The sequence below is a fragment of the Loxodonta africana genome, chromosome 26 (assembly GCF_030014295.1).
Source record: "Loxodonta africana isolate mLoxAfr1 chromosome 26, mLoxAfr1.hap2, whole genome shotgun sequence".
Lineage (NCBI taxonomy): Eukaryota > Metazoa > Chordata > Mammalia > Proboscidea > Elephantidae > Loxodonta > Loxodonta africana.
In genome coordinates this window covers 48,850,190-48,868,869 of record NC_087367.1, presented here as the reverse complement: position 1 = coordinate 48,868,869, position 18,680 = coordinate 48,850,190, and the positions used below count along the sequence as shown (strand labels likewise).

The 18,680-nt window shown below is 44.0% G+C and overlaps 1 long non-coding RNA gene across 2 annotated transcripts in view; it reads left to right on the top strand.

Moving 5' to 3' along the window:
* The window catches only part of LOC135228707 (uncharacterized), a 124,157-nt gene that overhangs the window by 33,413 nt on the left and 72,064 nt on the right, over nt 1-18,680 (top strand). The window contains exon 4 of one of the 2 annotated variants that reach the window (XR_010319497.1): nt 6,049-7,845. The exons of the other annotated variant lie outside the window; for it this stretch is intronic. This is a non-coding gene — a long non-coding RNA (uncharacterized LOC135228707). Of the gene's footprint in view, nt 1-6,048; nt 7,846-18,680 lie in introns of those variants that run through there. 2 annotated transcript variants of the gene reach the window in all.

Genomic DNA, 18,680 nt, shown 5'->3' with positions numbered 1-18,680 from the left:
TATAAGAAGGAATTGTGTCCTAACACCAGCTGCTCCCTGGAAACCCTATGGGGCAGTTCTACTCTGTCGTATAGGGTCTCTGAGTCAGAATTGACTAGATGGCTACAGGTTTGGTTTTTTCTTTCAGCCAAGTGGTGAGAGTTTGATGTCAGCTCCATAATAGTGTTATTAAAAAGTAATGACAAGGTACCAGGTGAGAAAGTAACAAAACAAAACTGAAATGTGATGGCTTTTTCACATTTATTGGCCCCACAGAGTTCCTTCGAGGTGTTTACTTTTCACTAGATTTGGAGAAATCTTTGTGAGAGAGACACAGCTTGAGATAGCTCCAAAATTACGTTTCCCTCCTTAATGTTAGGTTACATTAAGAGCTGGTTGGCTGGTTTATCATCTGCCTGCTTCACAAAAATAGAAGGCCCATGCAGGCAGGAACTTGTCTGTTGTGTTTGTCAGAGTATCCTGGTACCTGGTGCCTAAGAAGTGCTAAAAAATTATTTGAGTGAATGTGGGTGGGTTTTTATAAAAAAACACTGTGTTGCTGTCTTTATTTAGTTAAATAGTGAAAACAGGGATAAGGAAAATGGAGACAATTATTTGTATAATTTAGAGTTACATAAGATGAGAATAGAACTTGAATAATGAAGAGATAAAAAAATAAGCTGTACGGATGGAATGTACCCCCTTCCCTTTGCTCTGGAGGGAGACATTTTAAAATTGGATTGTTTTTTCCCTACTGATTTATAGGTTCTATATGTTAATTGAAAAGTTAGTCTATTAGGAATCACAAATACTTCTATTAAGATACAATTCACCTGCCGTAACACTGCCTTTGAAAATATGCACAATACCGTGGCTTTTAGTATATGGGCAGACTTGGCACAACGGTCACCACTGTCTAGCTTCAGAATATTTTCAGTGCCCCGTAAACAAAGGCCCTTGTTAATAAAGGCGTATTAACAGTCATCCTCATTACTCCTTTCCCCCAAGCCATAGCAACCACTAATCTACTTCTGTCTGTGTTGGTTTGTCTGTTCTGGACATTTCATGTAAATGGAATCATGCACGATGCGGTCATTTGTGTTTGGCTTCTTTCATTTAGCGTAATGTTCTCAAGGTTCGTCCATGTTGTGGCATGTATCAGTACTTGGTGCCTTTTTGTGGCTGAGTAATATTCCAGTCTATGAATATACCACATCCTGTCTATCAGGTCATGACATTTGGGTTCTCTCCACATTTTGGCTGTCATGAATAACACTACTAGGAATCCTCTGTGTAAGTTTGTATGTGAACATGCTTTTGATTCTCCGGGTGCAGACCTAGGAGTGCAATTGCAGTGTTGTATGGTAATTCTCTGTTTAACTGTCTGCAGAATTGCCAAACCATTTTCCAAAACAATTGGATCATTTTACATTTCCACCAGCGGTATTCCAGCCTTTCCACATCGTCGCCGACACTTGTTGTCCATCCTGTTGAGTTTAGCCATCTTACTGCTTTTGAAATAATAGTGCACTTTAGTTTAGATTTGCATTTCCCTGATGACTAATGAGGTTACGCTTCTTTTCGTGTGCTTGTTGAGAGTTTCTGTATCTGCTTTTGAGAAATCTCTATTCAAATCCTTAGCCTGCAAACTTTTTTTCAGCTTTTTGCCTGTATTTTTACTCTCTTCATGTACTTTTTGATATGCCAAAGATCTATAGATCTTAACAGTTTTAGCCTTCATATTTTGGGATTTTTAAAGTCTTTCTCTTTTATCAATAAAAAGAAAATAAAAACTTCTAAAATTTTTATGGTTGCATATTTTAATTTTAAATATTCGATCCATCTGGAATTTTGTTTTGTGTAAGGTATGAGAAAAAGGATGAAAACATTTTTACAGGTGGTCTGAGTGATTACCAAATTGCTACAAACGCTCCTTTTCCCATGACCCATATCTTAACTGCATTTTCCCGTAGTCTGTACAGAGACGCCTTTTTACAAAGGGAGGCCCACCATTCCCAGCCATTTCATTTTAAGGTTTGTTTTCTGCAATTAAATCCCTTGTGTATCTTATCTACACACCTTTTTTTTTAAGCTAATACAAATTTTGTGTGAGTAGGACCTTGGCAAGTGTAAGATGGGCTTGAATTTCATAACTGGTTCCATGTGGTGCAGCCCAGCAGACGGACAGACAGAAGCAGGGGCTGCAGAGGCGACAGAAGCTATGAGAACACGAGCCTCTAGAGATGTGCTGTGGAATTTCAGATAAAGATTCCATGTGCCAGGAATAGTCTACATCATGTGGACGCAGTGGTGAAAGTACACACTGTCCCTGCCATTGTGAAGGGGACACCCAGTGCGGGTGGGAAGGGGACTGGTAAAATGCAGTCCAGAGAAAGGACGGACCATGCTCCAGGAACCACACTGGACTTCAGAGAGCTTTGTTGGCTGCCGTTCATCTGTCCGGCTTCTAGATGTCAGAGTGCCCTCAGGCTCAGTGCTTAGTCCTCTCTCTCTACTGACACCCTCTCTCTAGGATGCCTCAGGGAGTCGGTTGCTGTCTGTCTGTAGCTGAGGATGTGATGTTTACACCTCCATCCATTTCAACTCCTCCTGGTTCATGACTTCTATTCAAATGTCAGCGTAACTCTCTGTACCGAGTTCTTCATCTGTAAAATGTGCCTTATAATGATACATTCCTCACATGGGTATCATGCAGAGCAAGTATCTTAAGAAAGGAGAAGCCCTCACAGGAGTCCTGGCACCAGTAAGTGTTAGCTGTCAGTATTATTACCTGCCATCTCCACGTAGATGTCTAACAGCTGTGCCATGTTATCAACGCCATGAAACAATTCTTGGTCCCAACCCCATTCCACCCTTATGGATGAATTTCTCAGGGCTTCAGTGATGGGAATGTGTGCGTTTTTCCACATAATGGACATGGCTAATAAAGGTTGGCCTGGTCCTTCATAATAAGTTGCTCCAAAGTTTATATGGGTGGACTCAGACAAGTGATAGCCAACTAATATAGACAAAAAATAGAACTCTCAGCTGCTCATATTTGTACTCTCAGCCTAGAATATCTGGTGAGGGTACTATATGGACTGAATTGTGTAACCCCAAAGGTACGTTGAAATCCTAACTACTGTACCTATAAATGTGACCTGATTTGCAAATAGGGGATTTTTAAAATTACTTTAATGAGGCCATACCAGTGTAGGGTGGGTCCTAAACCTAATCCCTTCTGAGTTACAAAAAGAACAGAATAGACACAGACACAAACAGGGGAAGAAGGAGACAGACAAAGGGGAAGATAATCTACAAGACCAGGATCGCAAAGGGTGGCTGGAAGCTGCTAGAAGCTGAAGTAGACACGAGCCATGCCCTGAATTCCTACTTCTAGCCTCCCGAACTGTGAGAAAATAAATATCTGTTCTTTAAAGCCACCCAATTGTGTTATTTTTTTCTTATGGCAGCACTAGATGACTAACACATACCCATGGTTATACATGAAGCCTGGTGTAAAATAGTGTTCTCCCCTCCTTGTCTAGCCCACCCGAATCCTGCTATTTCCTTATCAGTGTCCTCTGCCTTCACTAAGAGCTACAACAGAGTTGGCTTGATGCTGATGCATAGAAATGCAGTTTATTTTTTAGTTTATATTTATGATTGACTAGCATTAATTTCAATGGTTTGTTAATTTTTCTGTGGAGGCATTTCTGTAATCTATGAGTAATAGCAGTTGCAGCTTTTCCTTCTTTTTGTTGTCATTTTGTTCTAGCTTGGGCCTCCAGTGTTAAATATTTAATATAAATAATGATAGAAAGCATCCTTATTTTTTTAATATTTTTTTGTGTGCTTTAAGTGAAAGTTTTCAAATCAAGTCAGTCTCTCACACAAAAACGCGTATACACCTTGCTACACACTCCCAATTACTCTCCCCCTAATGAGGCAGCCTGCTCTCTCCCTGCACTCTCTCTTTTCGTGTCCTTTTCACCAGCTTCTAAACCCCCTCCACCCTCTCATCTCCCTTCCAGGCAGGAGATGCCAACACAGTCTCAAGTGTCCACCTGATCCAAGAAGCTCACTCCTCACCAGCATCCCTCTCCAACCCATTGTCCAGTCCAATCCATGTCTGAAGAGTTGGGTTCGGGAATGGTTCCTGTCCTGGGGCAACGGAAGGTCTGGAGGCCATGACCACTGGGATCCTTCCGGTCTCAGTAAGACCATTAAGTATGGTCTTATGAGAATTTGGGGTCTGCATCCCACTGTTCTCCTGCTCCCTCAGGGTTTCTCTGTTGTGTTCCCTGTCAGGGCAGTCATCAGTTGTAGCTGGGCACCATCTAGTTCTTCTGGTCTCAGGATGATGTAGTAGCTGATTCATGCGGCCCTTTCTGCCTCTTGGGCTCGTGATCACCTCGTGTCCTTGGTGTTCTTCATTCTCCTTTGATCCAGGTGGGTTGACACCAATGGATGCACCTTAGATGGCTGCTTTCTAATGTTTAAGACGCCAGACGCCAGTCTTCAAATTGGGAAAGCATCCTTATTTTAATGCTAATTAATTTTAAAGAGAATGTCCCGCATTTCACCATGAACTATCATGCCAGTTGTATTTTTCCAACTTAAGGAACTCCTTTTCTGCTCCATGATTGCTCAGCGTCCTTATCTCTCAGTGTCATTGGATTTTATCAACTGCTTTGTCCCCATCTCTTGAGATGAGCATGTCTTTTCTTCTTCCATCTATGCTTATGGTGAATTAAATTATTAAATCTTTAATGTTCACTCAAGCTTGCATGCTGACGATAAACCCCCTTGATGATGGCATATTACATGGTTTATACTTTGCTGGATTTCCTTTGCCAGTATTTTATGTAGGTTTTTGCATTTCAGTTACTTAGTGTGCTTGCCCTGTAACTCTTCTTCTACCATCCTTGTCTAATTTGGTGTCAATATTAAACTAGCCTTAGGGATGAAGTAGAGGAGCATCTCATCTTTTTCTCTTCTTTTCTGACTTTGCACAAGATTAAAATGCTCTGTTTCTTGCTTGTTTGCTGCAACCTGAATGAAAGTGGTCTCGGCCTCCTATTTTCTTAGGGAGATCTTGAACTACTGACCCATTTTGTGTAGTGATTAAAGGTCTTTTCTGGTGCTACTTAGAAAAATTTCCACTGCATGTTCTAGGCTGCTAGGGTTTCATCTTTAAATGTTATGTTGTTATCACTATTTTCAGTCTCATCCACGTCAATTAATCAATCCCAGATTTTCCCTCATTTTTCCAAAGTCAGACTCTACATCTATTCCTGGCACCAATTCCCTTATCTAAGACTTGTTTGCAAACAAAAATACAACCCAGCATCTTTGAGTCCATGATGTGAGAATACAGTCCCATATAACTTTTTTTGTAACTGTTGTTAAGTGTTTCTCCTCTTTTTTTTTTTTTTTTTGTTCATTTCCCAGGTATCTAGCAGTTTCAAAGTTGTGCCCTTCAGGTTGAGGTCATTAGCTTGATTGACTCTGTGCAGGGCCATGCGGTGCCAGTTGCAAATACGCATCAAAAGAGCACTCCTCTAGAACTAGGAGGCAGGAGGAGGTGGTTGGGCGGTTGCGGGGGCGGGGGGGAGGGAACTGGGCAGGGCTGTGTGGAGAGGCGCGCCCAGGGGAGGTGCCAGCTCGGAGGCTGCCCCACCACAATCTCATGTGCATTAGGAAGCAGCTGGCTGCAGGAGCCTTTCGCGAGAGTCCCAGCCCACCCAGCCTTGCCCTGAACTCAGACCCGCTAGGCTCACTGGTCCCACCAGAACTAGGGGAAGCCTGAGGCTACAGAGGTCAAGTCCCAGGGTACACCCCTGAGCCCAGTCACAGTGCTTATGCTGGAATAGGAGGGCAGAGGAGGCGTATGGGGACTTGGGTCCAGAGGGTGAACCAGAAAGGGTGGGAGAGTTGTGGTCACCCTCGGACTCTGGCTCCACACGTGAAGGGCCCCAGGTTGCACTTCCAGGAGGAGAAGGTGAAGCCACAGAGGCCACACTGCTCACACAAACAATCTCCCACCCCCCTCTGCCCTTTCTCCAGGCGGGACGCCCCTCCTGTGCTGTCCTCAGAAGGGCTCTTCAGGGACCGCACCCCTAGTTTGTGGAGCAGCAGAGCCTGCCCCAGTCTGGACTAGGGACTTTATTTCTTCCACTCTCACCACTGGCTGAAGGCAGACTCCTGTCTCCACAGACTAAAGAGGAATTATCAAAATGACCTCGAAACTCTAGATTTGAGTTAAGGATCATAAATTAACACAGAGAAATACAACTTTAACAACAAAGACCTGTTTAGAGCCCCAGTTGGAATTAAAAAAAAAAAAAAACTTGAACAGAGGGAGTGATAAAGTCTTCCTTCTTTTGCCACCCTCTCTCGGTGGTCCCAAGCTTTCTCATCTCCCACCTCACAAGACTGTATCAACTGCTTTGAGACTTTTAGAATAAAGATCCCCAGGCATATCACTGCTGTTACCCTGTGAGGATTTCCCCAGTGCTGGGTTAGACTAAGACAGAATCCTTCCAAGGCTTCCAGGGCCTGTGTACTGGACGGTCAACACACAGAGCCTCAGAGCCCACTTCGTTTTTCCTGCAGTTGGGCATGACCCCAGGGACATGACCCTTGAGAGTGCTGACACTTCCTGAAGCCAGTGACCCTCCCCCTGGGCTTCTCCCTCCCTGGGTCTCAGAATCTTTGAGGCCAACTTGTACCCTCAGAAGTGTTTCTGCTGAAGGACACGTAAACAGCACTGTGGAGTTGTGTCCCACAGTCTGCAAAACTGCCTCCCCTGAGCGGGGTGAGGAGCTACTGAAATACTGAAATCATTGAAACTAACAGAAGCCACAGCTCATGGTGCTGGGAGAAAACTGGGAAGGACGGAGAGGTGAAGAGGCTATAAAGGCCCAGTCGTGAAGGCGACCATGAGCCAGGATGTCCTGAAGTCGCAAAGCTGACCAATGCTGAGTGCCCTAAAACCTGCCACTCCTGTGCCCGTCTTTTCTTTCAATGGACAAAGTCTTCCCCTGCTCTTATGTGCCTGGGCTGGAAGGGCCTTTGACTTATAACATGAAGCAGCCTCCAGAACCTCTTGGGGCAAGTGATGGTCAAGGAGGCTCTGCCTAACCCCACCCTGCCCTTCCCAGTTGTCAGAGGACCAGGAATTTCAGTCTTCCAGCTCCTGGGCTGATCTAGTGACTTGTAACAGGATTTCGCTGGAACTGGAAGGTGTTGAAGACAGGAAATACTCCTGGGTTTCCTCACCCAGCTGAATGCCTAGTTCCTGGTGTTATTACACGGCTTACATTCAGGATAAGAAGAGGCGTTTGGGGCTTGACACATGACCTCTTAGCAGCGGTTTCTGTTCAGGAGCGAAGAGGTAAAAAGAAGCAGTGTCTACTAAGTCCTTTTCCAAGAGTCTCAGGAAATTCTCACGAAGACCCTCTCAGGTAAGGACTGACGGGAAATGCCTTGGTTTAATATTAAACTTTGCCCTTGACACATTTTGTTTATGGAGGGCATATACAATATTCTCCGCTCAAGGAAGCACTGTAATTCTTATCTAGACTTTATGTAGAATGACTGTGTATAAAACCTAAACTTGGTCCTTAAGCAAGGGGTTACCTCTCAGAGAAGGCCTATGGGAAGGTTTCTACCAAATTCTGTGGTGCTGCCATTGCTCCAAGGAGCCCAGGTGGTGCCAAGTTTGAGCACTCGGCTGTTAACCGAACGTTAGTTTTTTGAACCCACCAAAAGGCTCTAAGGAGTAAAGACCTGGCGAACTGCTTCCATTAAGATTACAAACCAGGAAACCCTATCGGGGCAGTTCTCCTTTTACACTGGGCCACAATGACTCAGAAACCCACTTGATGGCACCTAGCAATAACAACAGGAAGCCATTGCTCCCAATGTGCTTGAAATGCCTCTCTGGGGAAGGCTGGCCTTCAGAGCCAGCTCATGGCCACGTGGGAACTGAGGCTCATGTTTTGTTACCACACCTTAGTTTCAGTCAGAAAATTTATTTTCCAGTTTATTCACGAGGCTTGACTACAGACATCCCTCAGGTGTTGTCAAAATTAATTCCATTCTCTGATAATGATTTGCCAGGACATATTTCCAAGCGTTTCCAAGAGACTGGAAAAACTTTCCGAAGAGGCTTGTCCAGCGCCATGTTGTGCAATAACTACAGTGTTGACGTAGTATATTAACCACATAGTTTCCACGTTTTCTGCTTTCCTTAAATAACAACTGAAATTCCAAGTCTACCACCTGAAGTACTTCCCTTAGTGTTTCACTTAGAAGTCTGGTGGTGATGAATTCTCTCAGTTTTCCTTCCCCTAAGAATGGCATTATTTGTGCTTTACTCCTGAAGGTAATGATGCATAGATACATGCTACATAGAATTCTGGGTTAATATTTCCATCTTTCAGGGTTGAAAAAATGTTGTTTCACAATCTATTTTTTTGGCTTCCTTGGCTTCTGATAGTGAATACAGAGTCATTCAAATTGTTTTTCTCAGGTGAAATGTGTTGTTTTCTCTCTACCTCCTTCCTGAGTATTTTCTTCACCTTTGTTATTCTGCAGTTGATTATGATGTATAGTATTCTTATGCAAATAACACATGTTCTATATATATATGTATGTCAACTGTTTTCCCCTCCCGGGTATGTCTGTAAGTACAGTACACTGTTTTTTTCTTTTTACATGCTGCTGTTAAAAAAAAAAAAAAAGAGTAGTGTACTTACAGATATACTTGGGATGTGGGGTAAGGCCCACTGAGTTGGCAAAAAAAACCATAACCCGCAGAATATTTTTGTGCAAATTCGGCATTGGGGCATAGAATTCTTTAACTTGCTGTGCTTTGCTGAACTTCTTGAATCTGTAAGTTTATGTCTTTCACCACATTTGGAAACTGTTCAGCCAGTATTTCTTCAAACACTATTTTCTACACCACACATTTTCTCCTCTTCTTCTGGAGTTCCAATAAATAGACTTTTTGTCTAGTTCTTGAGGCACTGTCCATTTTTTTCCATATTTTCCTCTCTGTTTGCAGAATGGATATTTTCTACTGATCTATTTCAAGTATTTAGTTTTTTCTCTGTCATCACCATTCTGCTATTGTGAAAATATCAACTGAATTTTTGATTTCTACCATTGTACTTTTAACATGTAAAATTTTCATTTGCAAATAGCACCTATTATCTTTCCATTTATTTAAAAAGTGTCCGTGTTATTTCTTGGAGAATGATTAGAATAGCGTTTTAAAATCTGTGTCTTATGATTTCGAGACTACAAGTCCTACAAAAATTTTATGGAGAATTTTTTTTTTTTTTAGCAGTCAATTGACCCAGTTATGTTCAGGCTCCAAGTTCTGTCCCATCTTCTGTATTCTGTAGTTCAAATGTTAGTTCAATTTTTGAAGGCTTTGCAGCTGTATTAAAGTCTAATCTATGTGAGCGCCAATCAGTATGGAACCTTGATGGCGTTCTAACCCTTAGTGCGGGTCTTAAAGGATTTGATAATGCTTCTTAGGGTCAGGGCAATGCATATGCATCTGGCGGGTGAACCAGGAGTTCATAGGAAGTCTGCAGAATCTCTTTCTTGCACAGCCTCCTCTCTCTCTTTCTCTTCTGCTTTCTGAGTTCTGAAGGAGTGCTTTCCTGGCCCACTGGCGGAAATGCTGGGGCTTTAATCTCCTCATTCTGTTGTGCACATAAGTGATTGGTTCTACCTATGGGGCCAAAGCACTGGACAACCAGCCAAAAGGCTGGCAGTTTTTACCCTGTCAAGAAGCGCCTCAGAAGACAAGCCTGGCGATCTGCTTTTGAAAAGTCTCACCCTTTGAGGTAGAATTGACTAGGTGCCAGTTAACAGCAGAGAGAGAGAAAATGTAATGGAGCTTTCTCTACAATATTTCGTTCTTCCATACTCTGGTCAGAGAGAAGGATTCTCCTCTGCCAGAGTTTCAGGTGTCTGCCCACCTGCCCACCTGCCTGTCTCTCTCCTTTACGGACCTTCTATCCCATTTATATGAGAGAGGGCTTCTCTCGGAGCTATTTCTGTCCACAACGGGTGTGCAGCTCTGAGATTTGGGCTCATTTAATTTCAGCCTCTGGAATGTTCATGCTTTATGTTCTGGTTCCGCCCCGCCCCCATCCACCTTCAACACTTTCCTTTGCAGAGTCCTGAGATAGTGTCCCATGCATTTGTCCAGGTACTTAGTTGTCAGATACCAGCACAGCCACCGGGGGCAGTGCTGTTGTGGTTGGTGGGGAGGGGCTGTACACTGAAGGAGCTGCAAGACCTGGTTGCTTTGTGTGAGCAGGACAGGGGTGTGCTGAGGAGTGGGTGCTGAAGGTGCTGAGTCAAGGGGCGTTTAATATAAAGTTGGGTCAAGGAGTGTTTGTTGACAAGGATTTATTGCCGTAGCAAGGGTTCTGGAAATGGGTTTAATATGCTGTGGGATTGCTTTTGGAAGCTTAGAAAAGGCAATGGCCCACATTCTCTGAAATTGAAATGCCAGACCTGCTGTGTCAGATGTTGGAAGAGGGATTAAAAGCCTCCAATATGTGGGCATGTCTGAGTTAGTCTTCTCTAAGACCATTTCTTGGAGGTCCTGAAGGATACCCATTTCATCAGAAGAATAAGGAATGCGGAGATGAGGGGAGCACCAGCAACATAGAGCTTACCAATATGTATACTTTGAAGGGAGTCCCTGGGCGCTACAAACAGTTAAGTGCTTGACTATTATCTGAAAGTTTGGCAGTTTGAACTTACTCAGAGGATCGTTGGAAGACATTCCTGGCCATCTGCTACTAAAGGATGAAAGCCTTCAAAACACTGTTGAACAGTTTGTTCTACTATGCCCACATGGGGTGGTCATGAGTCAGAAATGACTTGATGACAACTAACAGCAACAATCGTCTATAGGCTCAGGTTGTTAGTGGGAGCTGGGCTGCCTAGTAGCAATGCAAATCATGGGATCCCAGCTCAACAGAGGCCAGGTGGAAGTACTTAACTGTCAGAAACAAGTTGTGTGTGATTACAATAATGGTCAGCAGGTCAGAGTAGTAGTTATCTATTGGGGCATAATAGATTGTCCCCAAACTTAGCAGGTATGAGATAAATGGAAAATTAATATTCAACTCATTCTGATAAATTTGGAACTAGACAAAAATTTTGGTATCACTCAACATAGTTTTAAGGTGAAGGAATAAACTAGAAAATTTAAATAACTAGTATAAGTATAATAAGAGATTTTTCAAAGAATGATGATATAATTGCATACCTGAATAAAAGACAAATATACAAAAATCAATGATTTCTCTCCAGTATAGACATGAGGGTCTCAAATTGGCAAGGGTGAGAAGGGCAGACCGTTCTCTTTCCCCTACTACTTGACTGGATCAAACTGTGTTCAAAACTGTAAAATATTTAGGAAAACATTGTTTTGACCAGAGCAGCAAAGGAGTTCTGTGACGAAAACTAATGTACTAAAGTACATAAAATGAAACCTGAATATATGCAAAAAATATGCCATATTTTCAAATGAGAAGTCTGGTCAATCAAATGGAGGTCCCTAAAACTAATATATAAGTGGAATGTATTTCCAGTCGGAATATTAAGATAGTTGTTTTTGAATTGTACACAGTAATGATATGCTACAAATAGTACAGTAGATAGCAGAGGATGTTGCTGGTGTTAGGAGACTTGGAGTCCATTTCTGACTCATAGTGATCCCATTTCACTGCCCCAGAGGGTTTTCTAGGCTGTGATCATTATGGGAGCAGAACAACAGGTCTTTCCCCTCAGTGCCCCCTGGTGGGTTCGACCTGCCAAACCTTCTTTGGATTAGCAGATGAGCACTTAATCACTGTAACACTGCGGCTGCTTTAAAAGGTATAGAGAAGAAAAACATGAAAAAGCAGGATACTAACAGGTGTCTACCTCTTCAGATAACAGAACAAATTGATATTACATAGCATAGAAACTGACAAGTCGACCAATGAAACAAAATCTGCTAAGAACTCACAATAACCATTGATACAAAGGCGGTATTTTGAGAAAATTATATTTATTTAATAAATGGTGCTGACTCAAGTGATCGTTCTGGGGGAAAAAGCTTGCAAAAATGTGATACACAAATGATAGATTTGGAAAATCATGTGAAATGGAGATGACAAGACTTAATAACAATTTCCATTTTACACAGAAGGATAAATGTTAAGCACTTGAGAAATGAACAGGGAATTCAAACAGATCGTTCACAGCAAATCCACATGCCCAATAAACATAGTCCAAGTTGCTCAAAAACACTGGTAGTTTAGAAAATATCAAAGTCCCAGTGAAACTGGCACAATTCAAAAATCAACACCATCTATAGCTGGCTGGGCTGTGGGGAGAAGGATACCCTGAGACATGGCTGGAAAGGTGCTTTAGGACAGCCTGTAGGGGAAAGACACGGCCATGGCTCTGTACTTTTGAAACATACTTTGAACTGGAAATCTCACTCTATGGAGTCTATTCCACAGGAAAAGATCCTGTAGTACACAAAGGATAGTTATTATTAGTGTTGACCAAACATTGACTGTACATTGATAGTTGAATGATAGATAACTTATGGTAAAGCTACATCATCAATAAATGAGTTGTAGTAGTTGAGTGGGAAAAATCTCTGTGAAGTATTATTGAAGTATTACTGAAAAAATCAAGGTGCATGCAGAGAAGTGTACATAAAATGAGCACATCTGGGTTAAACAATATCAATTGTTTGAATATGCTTGGATACCTGTTTATGTTTATGAGTGTGTATAAGTCTGTGTGCTTGTTTAAGCAAGGATAAGAGAGACTACTTACCACATTCTTAAGCTGAATTATCTTGGATTCACTTGCAGGAAAGAACAGGGGGAGGAGAGCTAGAACACGCAAGAAGAGTGGACTTAAAAAGCATGGATGATAATGTTTCCATCTTAGTAGTGTTATGTATGGACAAACAAATCTGTCTTAAAGGGAGAAAGCCAGAATATTCCTTAGAAGCAAGGATGGCTTTGGCCATGTTATCAAGAGGGAGGGACCAGTCCCTGGAAAGGGACATCATGCTTGGTAAAGCAGAGGTCCAGTGAAAAAGAGGAAGACCCTCAGTGAGATTGATACGGTGGCTGCAACAGTGTGCTCAAATATAGCAAAGATTATTACAATTGCACGTGACCGGGTGGTGTTTTGTTCTGTGGTGCAAAGGGCCACTGTGAGTCAGAACTGACTTGATAGCTTCTGACAACAACATGTAGAAGTCCAGATAAAGTGTACTGAATTGATATCATCTATTTAAATTATTCATGTAAGTTAAAAGATCAAAAAATATAGTGTCAGTGCCATATCTAATGACTTAAAGAGAATCAAGGTAGAATATGAAGTGAAATAAGGGGTGAGAACAATGTGGGTAGAGTGTGACCAGGCTTCCATAAAAGTAAACACCCCAGCAGATGTACTTGTGTACCTGTGACTGTGTATATGTGTCCCTGCAGAGAGGTGTAGGGAAGGATACACGTGTGTCTATTAACATTGGATACCTTGGGGGAGCAGGACCAAATTACATATGAGGGTGGGACCCTGACATAAATTTTTTTGTCATACAAATCTGTAATCTTGCAAATGTAATAAAAAACAATTTCAGAGCTTTGGAAATTCATAAACATCATAGATATATGTATATTTTAACGTGTTTTGTTAGATATTTAAATAGGTGAAAATTCTCTAGAATGACAGACAAAAGATTTGAATCACTGGCAGGAGAGCACACCGCAGAAAGTAATAATCAGATCCAGTGGATTTCTTGTTGTTCTTGGAGCCAGTGAGTTCTTCTGGTTTCTATAACTGGAAATGACCAAAAATAATTTTGGGAAGTCAGTAGAGTTACCCCTCAAAGACGTCTTGCGAGCACACGTCTACAGCTAAATTCAGAAGGCTGGACGCCATGTGCAATTCACTAGGTAACTCATGCGCCTCTAGAAGATTCTCTTTCCCGGATATGCTGCTTCCACCTCCTCCCTGCCTAGCCCCACTGGATAACCCGCCTTTGTGCATTCTAGGCCCCATTCAGGTCTGAGCCTAGATCATAGAGGACATCAACTGGGAAGGTAGCTTTTAAGAAGAAAGATGTTGATGAAAAGATTTCAGAAAGCAGCACCTCCCCAGCCAGCCTCTCCCAAACTGGGAATGCCAACCGCTCCCACCCTGATACCTCTGAGAATCTCTGATTTTTCGTTTTGGATCCTTAGGAGACTGCAGAATTTACCTGGTCTGAACACCTTGGTTCTTTTCTGCCTCTGACCCTCTGCCTCGCAGGAGCTGTCTCTGTCACTCTGAGGAATACACACAGGACAGACTGTGGATGGAGGTGCCCATCCTAGAGGCCCTGCCCTCCATTCCTCTGCCCCTGGGGGGTTCCCTGTGATACTTTTGGTCTCATCTCCCAGGGAGATGGATACACCCCTGTCATGTCCAGGGCTTCCCCAGACTTGGGATTTGATGTCGCGACTGAGACTGGGGCTTTGTTGTCCACTGTTGAGTCTGGGCCTGAATCTGCCCCTTCCCACCATTACCTCTGATCACCTGTGTTCTCGCTGCTCTCCCTGGGTTTGAAGCTTGTCCTCTCTTTTGGTTCTTTCACCTCAGAGGGCCTTTTTCTTCCAGTTCTTGGCCTCAGGACAGGTCAGATTTGACCACAGGAAAACAAAAAGAAAATTAGCAAGTTTCTTTGACTTGTCAAGAACCAGAATGTACAGCTTCATTTTAAGGAGAAGAAAAAGTTCCAAAGCTCTACCCCTTCCCCTAGGACATGCTCTACAGGAAATATCCTGCAAGTCCTGGATCATCTTTTATCCAGAAATGGTTAACACCCAGGGGGATTTTTCTACACCGCCTCCCACTTACATTCCCCCAATGTGGCAAAAAGGACGCATCCCAATCATAAACCCAAATTCACCCTAGGAGACCAGAAGACATGGCTGGGGTGAGTTCATTTTCCTTCAACCTGCCCTCCTCTCCTCCTACCAAGCCCTGCTTCTTTCTCTGCCTCTATACTGCTGGGAAGGGACCCAGAGTTGTTTGTTTAGGGCTTTATGTCCACTGCTCACCTGCAGGCATGTTTCCCAACAGCCTGCTATCTCTCTGATTCCTTCTCCTCCAAAGAACTCAGTGACACCCCCTTCACCATCACACCTCAGCAGGGCCCCTCCCATCCTCCCAAGTGCCACTGAAATCCCATTTCCCTCTCCCAACTTACACTGCACTCATCCTTAGGGTCCCAAGATCTCACCATCCAGATGAGGCCTGTCCTGTCCTCTCCTGGGCCAGGGGAGCCTCTGAGGGGACCTGGTGTCTGCAGTCAGCTATCTGGGGCTTCTTCTATCCAGATCCCCCTAGGGCTGGAGTTCTCTATGCACTTGGGTTGGGAGGGTTGGGGTCACAGTGGAAGGAGGGTATGATCTTCCACGGGGGCTGGGTTAAACGAACCTGAATGGAGGTCTCTCCTGAAGGGCCCACGTTTCCAGCCCAAAGGCCCTGCTCCTCCTAATCCCGAGGTTCTAGCACGTCTTCAGGCGCTTTCCCCTCTGGCCTCGGTGGTGCGCCTGCGCATTCTGCAGCCTGGCCTCCTGCCTCTGCAGCCTGTCCAGCTGGTGCCTCAGCCTCTTCAGTTCTTCTCTCTGCTTCTCCAGCTGCTCCTCCAGGCACCTGCAGACCGCTCTCTTCTCCCTCACCTCCCTCCTCTTGGCGGCCAACAGGCAACGCCTGGCCAGCTGGTGGCAGCGTCTGGGCCTTCGATGGACTGAGCCTGGCAGCCGCCTCTCCAGCAGCTCTTCGAAGAAGACCCGGCAGCTGAAGCCCTGGCTCACACCATGCTCCGCGTGCGCAACCAGGGCCTCCCGGGACTCGAACACGTGGCAGCAGGCCACGCAGCGGAAGCCATGCTCACGGGTCACCAGCGACTCCGGGGTGGTTGCGCGGGGTCTCTCAGCATGCTCCTCCCCTTGGTCAGTGGGCTCCTGGGTACAGGCCTGGGGCCCCTCCTGCCAGGGCTCCAGGGTGCTGACCAGGGAGTCAGTGTTGGCCAGACTGGGGGCAGAGCCGATGGTGCTCTCCTCAGAGAGCTCGGCCTCAAAGACCTGGGGCATCTTGCCCACGGGAACAAAGGAGGTTTTGGTCTGCCAGGCGACCGCCACCCCCTTGACCGTGCGCACCTTGGTGAAATATGCGCACCTGACCCATCGCTTTCCTGGGGCAGCCCCGTAGCTGGAGGAATGAGAGGTCTGCTCGGTGGAAGATGACAGAAAAGAATTTTTGGATTGTTTTGGAATCTTCCTTGGCCTGGAGCTTCGACTTTTTTCTTGGGATGTTGTGGACTCTTGGGCATTTTCCTCTTGGATAGATACCTCTGAGAATAGAGAGTAATTTACTTGAGCTTTCAGGGTCCTCACCTCACATGTGAGCCCAAAGCTTTGGTCATAGGGACCCCTGGAGGCCTTTCCATCACCACATCCTCCACCTCTGCAGACCCCATGGTTTCTTCTTCCCCAGAGACCCACCACCCTTTGGGGGCACTGCTGTGGAAGACAAAGTCTCCATTGTAAAGTGGCACTGTTTATGGTAGTTCATTTTTTAAGAAGTTATTTTTCTTTAATTCCACATTTATTGAATTCCAATGAATTTGTTCCTTTGGAACTTAGAAATGACCTCATTCCCCTGAAGCTTCATAATAAATGTGTTTCTTGACGTTTTGTATGCGGGTGATATTCTTAGTAAATTTGGAGGGTAAACACTCCAGAGCAATGGTCACCTCTTTTCATCCTCTTTTTACTGAAAGGCTTTTTATAGAGGAGTTATACGTAAAGAGAAGAATGTGTATATGTGGTTATGATTCTTACATGTGTACCTCTTCCTTGCACCCCTATTAACCCAGCCACAGTAGAAGATGAAAATTGTTTTTCTCGTAATAGAAGCCCAGTCCTTAGTAGATGAAGTGAGGCAGAAAGAGATGGCCATATCTGAGAACCTTGATGCGAGAACTTCAGATGGACAACACACAACCACCTCTCCTGTGTATGTCTCAGTGGGTTGTCTATGTCAACCTAAAGGTCTGTGTATGTTTCTGAATCTGTGGGAAGGACTGCAGAGTTCAGGATGCAGAAAGAGATGGAGCTAGGTCAGGTGCGTTGGATGGAGGGAAAGCTCGAGAGAGAGACAAGATTCAGAGATGGAACATGCCAGCAGTTGGTTAGAAGGATACAGAGATCAAGGAGGGAGCAGAAGGCAGGGCTCAGCCACTGAAGGGCGGAATGGGGCAGCAACCATGAAGACAAAGGGGGGCACACTAGTCGGAGAAAGAATGGATAACTAAGAATGATAGCAGAAACTGAGGTTAGCTATAGTTGGAATTTTAAAATTCTTTCCTGCTAGACTTGGAAAACATCATGCTAAATGGAATAAGTTAGTATTTGCCCTAAGTATAGGGCAAATGCTGTACGATCTGACTTATATGAAATAAGCAAATATATAGAAAGCAAAGATTATTGATCTTTGCCAGTTGTGGGCAGGGGGAAGGGGAAGTTTTTCCACTGGGGCATTGAGGTTATGTTAATGGTTGCAGAAAAGTTTGGAGAAGGATATTGAGAATGGTTACATGACTTGAAGAATGTAATGAGTATCACTGACTCATACATTAGAAATTATTCAGTTATGTTTTATGTATATTTTCAACACAATTAAACAAATTAAACTTTGCAATTACAAGAGGAAAAAAAAAAGATCTAGACTATAGCTGTCTTTACCTAGAAGAACTGTTAAACCCTTAGGAAAAGATGGTCAGGAGACCTTGGAGGAGAAGGGAAATCCCCAGAGCTAGAGGGGCAGGGCCTTCCTGGACCTTCTGCCTGAGTCCAGGCTGAGGACTGTGGCAGCTTACATTGACTGGGAACTCTGAATGAATGTGTGGTACTGTGCTCCATCACACCACCCACTCCCAAAACCTCCTGATAAATTTGATATTTGTTTTTTAATTCAAATGATATATTAATTCAGTCTCATGAAAAAATTAAGTACAAGTCTCTGTAACCACACTTCTCCCTGGTCCTATACCCACTGCCCCAGTTGCCCACCTGCGTTCTTTCCACTAACAAAGCAGGAGAGTTCACAGATTCGACTTGTCTGCTACTGTTCTGGAAAGCCCCTCAGATGACAGCAGAATTCTATACTTCACTCACATATTTATGCCTTCATTTATTTATTCACAGTATAATTTCTTACTGTTTACTAATTGACTGGAAGTTTTTTCAGGTGAGAGCCTCGGTGATCCCTTGTGGTCCTTGTTTCCAGGGTGAATCAGACCTCTTGCTGCCCAGCACCCATCGCACAGACTGAATTTTTCTCCCACCCTTACCTCGGGCCTTAGAGAAAGGCCTCTTCCTCATGTATTGCCGCTCCATCCTGGCCGGGTGAAGATGAACCACGAAGGATGGTCACCGGCAAGATGTTTCTCCTCCTCCCACGTAGAGATGATGTCCCAAACTCTCACAAGTTGGGGACCTTGATTTAGGCAGAACCGTTTGTAATTTGGTATCCAAAGTCGCTCTCCCACAGGAGACCTCATACCGACAACCTCTCCAAAGAGCCTTTGGGATCTGAGT